We start from the raw sequence: 12,495 nt of genomic DNA on the forward strand, positions 1-12,495 counted from the left end.
GAATAAACATGCATCTAAGACTAAAATATCTAACAGTACACATCCACAATACAATGGATTTAGTGTAAAGATGTCGTTAAAGTCAGAGAAAAAAATGACATTATGCAATGCAAAGATACAGATATCGACAGATTGTAGAGACATAAATGTGCATAAATATAACAATAATAATTAGATTTTAATATTCTGATTACAAAACCAATATTTATACAAATAAAAACAATATTTAAATATCTAATCGCAGTGTTAATTTGGTAACTTATTTTAAGGTTTGATAGTTAACCCTGATCGTATCTAAATTTTCAGACTCAGTAAACAACACCTTTGCATAACTTAGGATGTGCTATCCCGTTGAGAATAAGTTGTTTACAGGTACAACAAACTTCAAAACTAAATCTTTGTATTCATAAAAGAAATCAGTCGAACTAAGGCAAAACAAAAATATAAGAGGCATAGAAATAAAAATTGATAGTAAAACACATAGCTTGAAAATCACACAAGTTGCTGATGACACAACTCTATTCCTCAAATCGAAAGAAGAAATCCGAACAGCATTAAATATAATCGAAATTTTTGGAAATTGTTCCGGACTACAACTAAATAAAAATAAAACAGAAGGAATCTGGATTGGTAAACTAAAACATTGTAGAGATAAAAAAAGAGTATACATAATTTTCATCCATTTGCATATTATTCTATTCTACTATTCTAATAATAGTGCAGTACAAGTGTATGGTGGACACTCTTCTGTAATTATTCGATTTTTCTAATAGATTGGATTTGAGTAGGCATTCATATTTTCCCGCAAAACGTTCTTGAGTTATTCTTCCGCATGCGTTAACACACATTTTCGGTATTATTGATTTGTTATTGATATATATATATTTCCCACGACAAAACATTTTCATATCATTTATCTATGTTCTTAAAAATTATTTTCATGAATATTTATTGATGAAATTGATATATAACAAGCGATAAGGAATGTCATTTTGCGTTCGGTTATCAGTCAGAAACGAAAGTCACGTGGGTAGAAATGTTTGTGGCAACAACACACAGGAATGCTCTTTTTCTGAGATTAGTTCGTTCTATCAAAACTTTTGATTTTTCAACCCTGTATACCACCATTCCCCATGTGAAATTGAAAAATCGCTTGAAAGAAATAATCCACAATGCCTTTCATCATAAAAATGGTAGCATACGCTATAAATTTATTACTTTGGGATATCATAAGGCATATTTTGTTAATAGTGAACAAAAGGGTAAAACATGCTACACAGAAGAACAAGTGATCAGTATGCTGGAGTTTCTTATCGACAACATATTTGTTGAATTTGGAGGTAGACTTTTTCAACAAATTGTCGGCATTCCTATGGGAACGAACTGTGCGCCTCTCCTTGCCGACCTCTTCTTATTTTCATATGAATCGGAGTTCCTTCAGACACTTGTCAAAAACAAGAAGATCAAAGAAGCCAGATTATTTAATTTCACTTTTAGATATATTGATGATGTTCTTTCCATTAACAATCCGAACTTTTCTGATTGGGTTCCATTAATATATCCCCCAGAACTAGAAATTAAAGAAACAACAGACACGGCTTCCTCCGCCTCATTTTTAGACTTATATCTCGAATTTGACATACACAGTCATCTCAGTACCAGAATCTATGACAAACGAGACGATCTTAATTTTAAAATTATAAATTTCCCCCACCTTAGTAGCAATATACCAACTTCACCTTTATATGGGATATACATTTCCCAACTTATTCGATATTCAAGAGTTTGCAGCTCCTACTCAGACTTTGTAAAACGTCACCAGTGTCTGAGCAGAAAGTTGATGAACTAGGGGTATGTCAAAGAACGTCTCGTCCTTTTTCTAAAAAAGTTCATCGGAAGGTACCAAGACCTTGTTGATAAATATTCCGTATCAACTTCACAAATAATACATGATGGTCTTGAAGTATAGATTCTGCATACTGACGTTGTTTATCATCTTAACAACGTGTAATATTGTTCTTTCATTTGTCTTTGTTCTATTATTAATATTACTTTTACTGTTTGGTTTGTTTTCTGTGATATCCATTTGACGTGGCTAGGTACTTATACATCCTGTCAATGTGTTTGTATTATCTTTCATTTTTGCTGGTGTGTTTTGTATATGTGACTTTTTGTGTTTCTGTGGTTCTTATAACGTGACTCTGTACTTTAAAAGATCCCGTCATTATGTTATTGTTCTATTATATGTCATTATGTTATTGTTCTATTATAAATTTGAAAATACTTTGAACGACAAACGACAAATTTATTTTACTCGCGTAGTGGTATTTACCATATGTGGATTCTTAAAAATTCTAAAGAACCTCTGGACAATTTTAAATCTCGGTCTATTTCTAAAATTAATTCTAACATAACTTTTGATTTTTTAACCCTGTATACCAGCATTCCCCATGTGAAATTATAAAATTGTTTTGAATAAACATTGAATGACAAACTTTTTTCTTATGTGACGTTTACATTTTCTGACGTCAGACACGCGAAGCAATGAATGTGGTTTTTAATTTGATAGATGCTTTTGTGCTTTTTTTTGTAAATAATTGTTTGTTTTGATATTGTAACACAGTGATGACTGCTGTACCCATATTTTGACTATTTTATTTATAATGTCTGTTTTGTTTACGCATCGTTGTAAATATAACGGAATTTGATAAGACTGTCGTACAAGTGAGAGGTTTAGCGCGATAAAACCAGGTTCAATCCACCATTTTCTACATTTGAAAATGCCTGTACCAAGTCAGGAATATGACAGTTGTTGTCCATTCGTTTGATGTGTTTTGTCATTTGATTTTGCCATGTGATTAAAGACTTTCCGATAGAATTTTCCTCTGAGTTCAGTATTTTTGTGATTTTACTCTTACGGTCATCCGATGTAAAAACTAATAAATCTGATTTGTGTCCATCAAAAAACAGCAAATGTAGAGTTACAACATATAACAACTCCTTCCTTGGCTAATTTTAAGATCAAATATATAGAAAACTAAGTGGGTCTCTTTAATGCACTACTGGCACCTGCATTAGCTTAAACTAACACATGCACATACATATAATACGTATTTTTTGTTCTTTGTATATATATATGACTCTTCAAAATTCAAGAGTCTATCCTAAATTGAGGTAAATTATATGGCCTTCCAAATACCGTTTCGATTCCTAACATCACTGAAGAGACATTAATTGTCGAAATCCGGATATGGTGTACTAATTTTTGCACCTTTTGTTTGCGGTATACCATCTTTTCCACAAATTCATTGTTTTCTGTTTATTATTAAATTAATAATTAAGATCCATTTTGATACATTCGGTGATCCGTTTAATTGGCAATCGCCAATGGCAGTCAGCTGGGTTTTAGAACATCCGTTGTTCGACCTGCTAGTCAAATGCGTTTTGTTAAAATATACTTTTTCACTTTTTTGGTCTTTTTGGAAAATGTTGTTTGTGCTGTATTAAGACCCCTCTACCAAGAAATTTGTTTTGCATGCACACGTATAAAAATTGCAGTTTTTATCCAACGCAATCATAGGTTTCAACGTTGTTTTCAATTTAGACTTGTATATATATCTATATATACAAAATGTCTGAATAATAGCCAACGATATATATATTATTCAATTATTATTGATATTGATTGACTAGATTATAAACGCTTAATAGTATTTGCTAATTGAATACTGGTTTGAACGTTGTTTTCAATTTAGACTTGTATATATACCTATATATACAAAATATCTGAAAAATAGCCAACGATATATATATTATTCAATTATTATTGATATTGATTGACTAGATTAAAAACGCTTAATAGTATTTGCTAATTGAATACTATGTTGAACAGATTATTATCAGAACAGGCAAAACTCACCAGAGCTACCAATTGTATAGTAAAGTACGTCACACTGTCGTTTCATCAGGGACGACCAAATCAAAATATTTGAGACCAAATTCAAAGTTGAAAAGCGTGAAAAATCAACCTTGCAACAGTGTGTGCAAAATACTCTTTGTGCACCAGGGGTAGAAAAACCTTGGTGTTTCAGAATAAGATTATTAGTCTGTTATTGATGTCTTTAATTTGCTTTTAAAATTGGAATTCACTGCAGATTTCAATCCTACAAAACAGACATATTTAATTGGAATTCTGAGATCTTGTTCCGTTGGTAATATATTTTTATTTTTCGTACATACTCATTCGAATTATTTTAAACTGCATTAAATGCCTTTACCAAGTCGGGAATATGACAGCTGTTTTCACATCGTTTGAACTTTATTGTATACTCTCTGACCTTTTTCAGGTCATGGATTATGCTTGGAATATTGGTACTATTTATGTCCTCATGTCACTGATGGTATGTCTTTTAAAAAGTAAAATGGTATTTTGCAGAGAAAAACAACCATTGAAAGACGTCTGTTTTATATCATAGATACTTAGTATATAAACTCAACATAGATACCAGGATTTAAATTTATATAAAAAAGAAGATGTGGTATGATTGCTAATGAGACAACTCTCCACAAGAGACAAAATGACACAGAAATTACCAATTATAGGTCACTGTACGGCCTTCAATAATGAGCAAAGCCCATACCGCATAGTCAGCTATAAAAGGCCCCGAAATGACAAATGTAAAACAATTCAAACGAGAAAATTAACGGCCTAATTTATGTACAAAAAATGAACGAAAAACAAATATGTAACACATCAACAAACGACAACCACTGAATTACAGGCTCCTGAATTGGGACAGGCACATACATACAGAATGTGGCGGGGTTAACCATGTTAGCGGGATCCCAACCGCCCCCCTAACCTGGGACAGTGGTGTAACAGTACAACATAAAAAACGAACTAAAAATACTATATATTATGCATATTGATAACGAAATCGATCTTACCTGAACTCTCTCATTCGATATGAAATTTACTGACCCGTATATATGCTGTATTAGGCTACTAGAACACTGTAAAACTAGAAATATCTTCTAAAATGATGGTCAACTACGAATTTTAGTATTCGAAGATACCTTAATTTCATTTATGATCTTCATTTTCAAAAATACGATGGCGAGAAAATATTCTAAAAAAAATATTTTCTAGTGGACTTGTAGAGTGAAAAAAAAAAAACAAACAAATGTTTTTTTTGTGCATAAATAGGTGTTGTAACGTTGTTTCCTGAAATAAATCTTCGATTTTAATACCCCTCTTGATGTTGTCTAATAGACGTGTTAGGAAAGGGATTTAAATACTGAGCTGATGTTAAAAAACAATAGCGATACAAGTTTTAATGGGTAAATTACTTCAATCGAAGTATTTTTGTGATGTTTTGATGAATATTGTATCAGAATTAAATCTCGATTAATGTCATGCATACATATTTAGGTACAGAATGGTGCTATAACTATATTGATAGACTACCAAAACAGAATACAGCCATCCTAAAAAAAAATATGTACGTTATTAAAATGATACATTACCCCACGACATAAAAAGATATAACAATCCTAAAACATTTTTGTCTGACATAATTCCTAGCTGTATCCACTGCATAGTTGACAAAACAAAACGTCGAAAAGTATAAATTAAGTCTAGGTATAATTGTTTATTGTTTATTCCGTTTATTGACAGCTTGATTTTGTCAGTTTCCATGAACAACCCCTTTTTGAATTTGCCTTGGAGTTCTGGGTTTGTTTAATGTTTTTTTAATCATACAGCATCTCAATTTTTATTGGTTAAGAGTGATGTACTGAATAGTGTTAGCAGTATATAAAGTAACTTTTATTATTTTCAAGTGATATTGATTTCCTTAATGAACTCATCATTGATTCTGCTTGAAAAATGATATATTTTTCAGAGGGAATTATTAAGTAAGAATACTTTGCGAAGACATGAAAACTTCACCCTTTATGCTTTTATGTCATTTACCACTTACAGCAATTTACATCTATAAAAGAATTTAAATTCTGAAAGATGTCATTTTCCCCTGGCAATTTACACCAACGAAAATAATTTAAATCCCGATAGCTGTAATTTAAAAATTATACCAAAAGAAACATTTTATAAGATGATGATGTTTGCAAATGGATTATGATTCATTTATTTTTCATACTCTTCATCTGAGATGTGGGGAAGGCGTCATTTATGACAGTAACCCATAGTTAATTACCAAAAATGCATCTATATATGTCAACTTAGTAACACGATGAAGCACAGCCATAAAAGCGAACCAAACCTTTGTACAGACTTATTCACAAAGGAGATGGTTACGAATAATACTGTATTCAATTCTATAAAGATGGCCTTATTTGAAATAATATTGATAACGTCGTAAGGTTTTTGCATCGAAAATAAAAATTTTAATATACAACCAGTTGTTTGCATGATACGGGTTATATTCTTCCGGTATATATTTTATGATACTTAACCCTCTACCGGATTGATTGTCGTTTATTTTTTTTTATGAAGACATATTCTTTCAATCATTTAAACTGAGGTCTTGAACTGGCATGTCCGTTACTGCTTATAATCCTATGTGAATTTATGTTGATCACTGGAAGTTTAATTTGTTTCTACTGTTATCTAGTTTAACATCGAACTCGGATGTCTTTTAAAATTATTGTGCGTTTCGCTGTGTGTTTGTTTATTCCACATTGGCTACAGGTATAGGGTAAGGATTTTGATCTCATAAAACATGTTTTACCCCAGTGCATTGTTTGCACTTGTCTTAAGTCAGAAACATCTAGCCTTTATTAGTCATGTGTGTTTAAAAAAAAATGTTTAATGGTATGTTTCGGAGTTTAGTTAGGCGTCCGTTTTGCTGAACTAGTATACATTATTGTTTAGTGTTCAGATAAAATCTGCATGGCAACCTGGTCCGACATATTACTTGTTATTACACCAGCTGTACATTTGAACTGTGTTTCTGTCTCGTAGAGTTGTCATTTCATGGATATTATTTTTAACATTGTCAGAAAGCGGGAGGTTTGGCTAGCCATTAAACCAGGTTCAATCCACCATTTTTTTCTTAAAATGTCCTGTACCAAGTCAGGAATATGACAGTTGTTATCAAATAGTTCGTTTCTATGTATGTTGGCGGTTGTTTTATTGTTCACTTCAGTGTTCCTGTTGTTCGTTTGATTTCCTCTTATAGTTGACGTGTTTCCCTCGGTGTTAGTTTGTAACCCTGATTTGTTTTCTCTCAATCGATTTATGACCTTTGAACACTGGAATAGTACTGTTGCTTTTATTTATACCTACATTGTATATCAATAAATTAACAATATGCCAATCATTGTAGTTTATTTACAGCTATAAGTAAGCTTTGTTTTTCATATCATAACTACATATGTACATGCAATAAAAAAAAAACAAACCTATTGATACTACACAAATATTTTTGATGCTATACAAGTCAGCTATTTACTGTAGAGTTCCTTCAAACAAAATTATGTATCCATTCTGAATCAATGAGTTGAACCGATCTCCAAACGATTCTGTTGTGAGGATTAGGCCTAAAAGGGATCCATGCTTATTTTTCTCTGTTCATTTAAAAAATAAGGAACCTGATATTCAGTGGTTGTCGTTTGTTAATGTGGTTCATAAATATTTCTATTATATATTATATTATATTATATGTTTCTCGTTTTTTATATAGTTGGATTTCCTGTTTAAATGGTTTTACACTAGTCATATTTGGGACCCTTTATAGCTTGCTGTTTGATGTGAGCAAAGGTACCGTGTTAAAGACCGTACTTTGACCTATACAAGTTTACTTTTACAAATTATGACTTGGATGGAGAGTTGTCCCATTGGCTCTCATACCACATCTTCTTATATCTATTAGCTTCACATCAGTAAAAATTAGATAACTGATGTTCTCCACATTTTTAGAATATTATGACAAACTTGGTACTTAGTATGCATTTTGTAAGAAATTAATAGAGGGTGGAAAGGCTCTTAATACATTCGACATATTTTAATTGCTTATTCTTAAAAGTTGACCTTTTGTGGACGTCGAATATGCGACGCTTTCTTTTTTAGATTTTATTTTTTTCCAACTGAAAAAATAATCTGTTGATGTATATGTGACCGTTTTGTATATATGTATTAAATGTATTAGCTATGTCGAAAGACATGCATAATGGAAAATTATAAAAAAACACACCGTTTAGTCTCCAAGAAAACCTGTAAAATTTTTATTCTGTAGGAGGGGAGGGCAAATTAAGTATACGGTGGAATATAGACACTGTTAAATTATCTTTATTATCAAATAATTAATGCACTGGTACAGAATAAAACAATAAAACACATTTTACAATACGCAAAAATACACGAGTACAACAAACAAATAATGGTGAATTAAAAAAATCCCTTAAGACCCATCACACAATTCAGCGTTGTCATTATAATTTATCTACGTGCATGGGTATTTTAACACCCTGAAGTATCCAAGTACACCCTGATGCAAAGCCGAAGGGTGTACAGGGTACGGAAGGGTATTAAATATCCATATCTACGGATATAAACAGAGATAACTAATTTATCTCCGGTGTAAGTCCGAATCTGACGATTTTTAGGGATATCGACCACTAAGTGTAACCTGAAACCAACGTTTTTTTTTTATTATGCAAAAAAGTTTTATTGAAATTTGGAAATTTTACATATTTTTAACGGGGTGTAGGGTATTAACTGTGGTAGAACCCTACAGGTAGTCAAATATAAGAAGTTTTAAATCCAAAGGCAGAGAAACTGGGAGAAGTCAAATTTTGCGCTCAATGTTTTGAAAGTTACCTAATTTCACCGGTGCGGTGACACAGTAGGAAATCTAGTGAAAAAGAACACAAGAAAATTGCCTCGTATTATGATAGAGTCGAAAAAAGCAATAACAAAACAAAGCCGATGACGACACTAAGCAAAAGTTATTTCTAAATATCAATGTTACATTTGAAAGAAATTATTTGTTAAAACTGTGTTATTAGAAATATACATGAAAATACATGATGTTTATGTTAAGTATTTATCGAGATAATTGCATTAGATGCTTGTAAAACTGAAATCTAAAAAATGCAAATCTTTGCTGCATTATGTTAAAAAATATTGGAAAAAAATCATACTGACACAAAACATCAGAGAAGAATGTATTTCAGATTAACGCATTTAAGTCGACATACAAAATCTAAAGATCTTTCGGGTCAACAATTTTTAGAGTGTTCCACAAAGTCCTAAGTACGTTAAAATTTCCTAAAATATACTTATTTGTCACATTTTAAGTTTTGATATCACCGGTCTACTCTTGTCACATGAAAAAATTCAATATATAAATATTGTCTTTTTATGAAAGTCTGTCTGTGCAGGTTTAAAAAATAAAGATAAATAGTCTTATAAAAAAGTAGGCATCTTTTTACTAGTTTTTATATAATTTTAGGAAACGGTCGTCTCGATTTTTGTACATGTATTTGCGGTCTTCTCGATCTACTCACAATCTATGTTTACATCGGGATAAGGCCCGTTTAAATTTGCTGAGTAACTTAATTTCAAAAGTGCCAATCCTTGCTGCATATCAATTGATTTCTTTGAAATTTTTTCATTGACTTTCTCTGATCTAGCTGCATATATATGTACAGATATATAGCATGTTCCAGAGATGTATACAGCCGACAAAAAAATAAATTAAAGTTGGTACTCCAGGAATTTATTTCGCATAGCAACATTTAAACCAATTTTACACCAAGCTCCTTTAGTCTGCTGTAATTGTCGTTTTCTATTTAAGGAGGGAAAGGATGACATTAAACATGTTAAATGGAAGTTTTGTTTTTGTTTCAACTTATCTATATTTGCATTAACCAGAACGTTTTCCCGAGAATTTATTATTGAAAGCTTTCTTGCTAAAATGTGACAAACGCTAAAAAGAAATAGTTTTTCAGTGTTTACAGGGGAGATAATATTTTTCACTAGATACATCGAAGTGAAAACAATAAATAATGGAATCGACTTAAATAGTTAATCTGAAATACATTCTTCTGTGATGTTTTGTGTCAGCATCTGACTTTATTTGGCCCAAGTGGAGAAGTTAAGAGAGAATAAACAGTACAATCATTGTGTGCCATTGTAAACTGAGACGTGGATGTGACTTTACTGACTGTGTGTACAAAAAATTAAAATCCCTATAATACTGAACTCCGAGGAAAATTCAAAACGGAGAGTCCCTAATCATATGGCAAAAACCAAAGCTCAAACACATCAAACGAATGGACAACAAATGTCATATTCCTGACTTAGTACAGGCGTTTTCTTAAGTAGAAAATAGCGGATAAAACGACTGGTAACGACATCTGATCATTCAATTCCTCTTATATTCTTTGTGCCTATGTTTTTATAATCAATTGTTGTTTGACAAAACCAAATCAGTCACCTTTCATATCAATTAGACTGAGGTATTTATATATATTTGTTGAGCCAAAAACATTTGTCAATGCAAAACGAAGCAAAAACAATACAGTTCCGATAATCTCTTAAAGATGTACATGTACCATGTGCAACATATTACATCGACTTGTTTATATATTTAGTCAATTGAAAATTTATATATGATTCAGGTAATTATATGCTTCTCTTCTCCGTCTTGAGCATTGATGCTGTCATCCTCTCCTCGACTTTATTCTTAATGTACAAAACCAAATTGCTACTGCTATAATTAATACAGCAAAGCAAACACAACCAACTACGATTCCAGCTATTTGACCGCCATTTAAAACTAAAAAATAGAAAAAATAAGATCATACTTTTTTCAGTTAGATAGATAATTTGCAATAATATCATATCTTATTTAAGAAAATCACGTTTAACATAATTCAGTTGATAAAGCTATGTACTTGTTGCCTTACGGTTTTCAATCACATTTGAATGTGTCGTTGTACCCATTCAGGTCAACTTGTCAAAGAGGCCATGTGAGCATTTGACATCATTTGGCATCGTCCGTCCGTCGTCGTAAATTTGTATAAAATCCTCTCAGAAACTACTGTCCAAATCTTACCAAACTTTACCTCAATGTTCATTAGGGAATCTTGTAAAAATTCATATCCGGGGATTTGACCCATCATCAAATTTGGCAGTTGATGCTAAAACAGAACATAGGGGTATAATGCAGTGCTGGATTTACATCTTAAATACTAAAACAGTTAATGCAAAATTGATCAACAGATTCGGAATTTTCATAAAAATTGGGCAAGCAATTTTTAGTTATTGTCCTTCAAATGTCAGTTTCGTTTGTCAATTTCGAAGTGTTTGGTTATTATCTTGAAACTATAACAGATAGAGAAACAAATTACCGGTAAAAATTACTAGAACAATAAGATTAATAAATTAGTCTACATAGATCCTTATCAAATATTGCCCTTAATGACGATATTTGTTTCCATAATTTGTCAATTTCATGAAAAAATCAATAAATAGGTACACATGTTGATAACTAAGGTTTAAATAAACTATTATACAGATATGCAAAAGGAAAAAATTATGGCTTTCTTTTCTCTGATTTCCAACATATATGGTTTCTAGCTATTTCTCTTTGAAGTCATGCAGATAATTGGCTACTTTTGGTCTATTAAATGCGAATTCTTGTGGCATATGACAGCTTACATAAAACCGATTGGAAAAATAAATTTCAACAAACAACATTTCAGAAACAAAAGTTGTAGAAGAAACAAAACATTTCATAACAAAGTCAAAAGGTCTTTCCACGGAAACATGGAAAGACATAAAAGAGCAGATCCATATATATGTGTGTGTGTGTATCTGTCTGTTAACGTTATTGTTTGCTTTACTGTTTCGTTTTTGTTTCAATGTGTTCTGTTTTGTTTTGTGTATCTGTTTTATGTTGAGGGGGTTTAAAGTTGTACAGGTATCATTTTAATACCTGTGGAATATACTGAGATGCAAGTGCACAAGTTAATTTTGAATTTTATTCTAAAAAATACTCTAAATATAGTTTGCGTCGTTTGTTTTTAATTTCAAATCGTCTTACCTGACTCTGTCTGCAGGCCTGATGGTAGTTCTGAATCTGAAGCAGATTATGCACAGATATATTCAAAAAATTAAAGTAAATTGAACTAAAGTGAACAATTTGGGAATTCACGAAAATTTGTTAGGGAAATGGTTCGTTCACAGATCAACATAAATAAACAAAATATGTGTTTAATCCTTCAACTTTTGACAGCAACAAATCGAAAGGACCTAAACTGACTGACTGAGGGAGTTGCAACATTTGTTTTATTACATGTACAATAGCAAATTTGTGAATTGAAAGTTTGCAGTTAAATGTCTCATTTAAATCATACCGGTACCGTTTTACTGGCTCGCTGGCAGATTGTTCTGTCAGGGACTGATACCCATATGGCACGTTCCCAACATTAGCTCAGGGCACACAGTTATGAATAGAGTCCCTAATG

General features: G+C 31.6%; 1 long non-coding RNA gene across 1 annotated transcript; it reads right to left on the reverse strand.

Annotated features, from left to right (window-relative positions):
- Positions 1–10,504: 10,504 nt before the first annotated feature.
- Positions 10,505–12,119, reverse strand: LOC127701744 (uncharacterized). The gene is made up of 2 exons (XR_007982196.1): positions 12,072–12,119; positions 10,505–10,802 (listed from the first exon to the last, which is right to left on the reverse strand). It is a non-coding gene; the product is annotated as an uncharacterized LOC127701744 (long non-coding RNA).
- Between the last annotated feature and the right edge of the window lie 376 nt (positions 12,120–12,495).

Source organism: Mytilus californianus, unplaced genomic scaffold, assembly GCF_021869535.1.
Source record: "Mytilus californianus isolate M0D057914Y unplaced genomic scaffold, xbMytCali1.0.p SCAF_5, whole genome shotgun sequence".
In the NCBI taxonomy this organism is placed as follows: domain Eukaryota; kingdom Metazoa; phylum Mollusca; class Bivalvia; order Mytilida; family Mytilidae; genus Mytilus; species Mytilus californianus.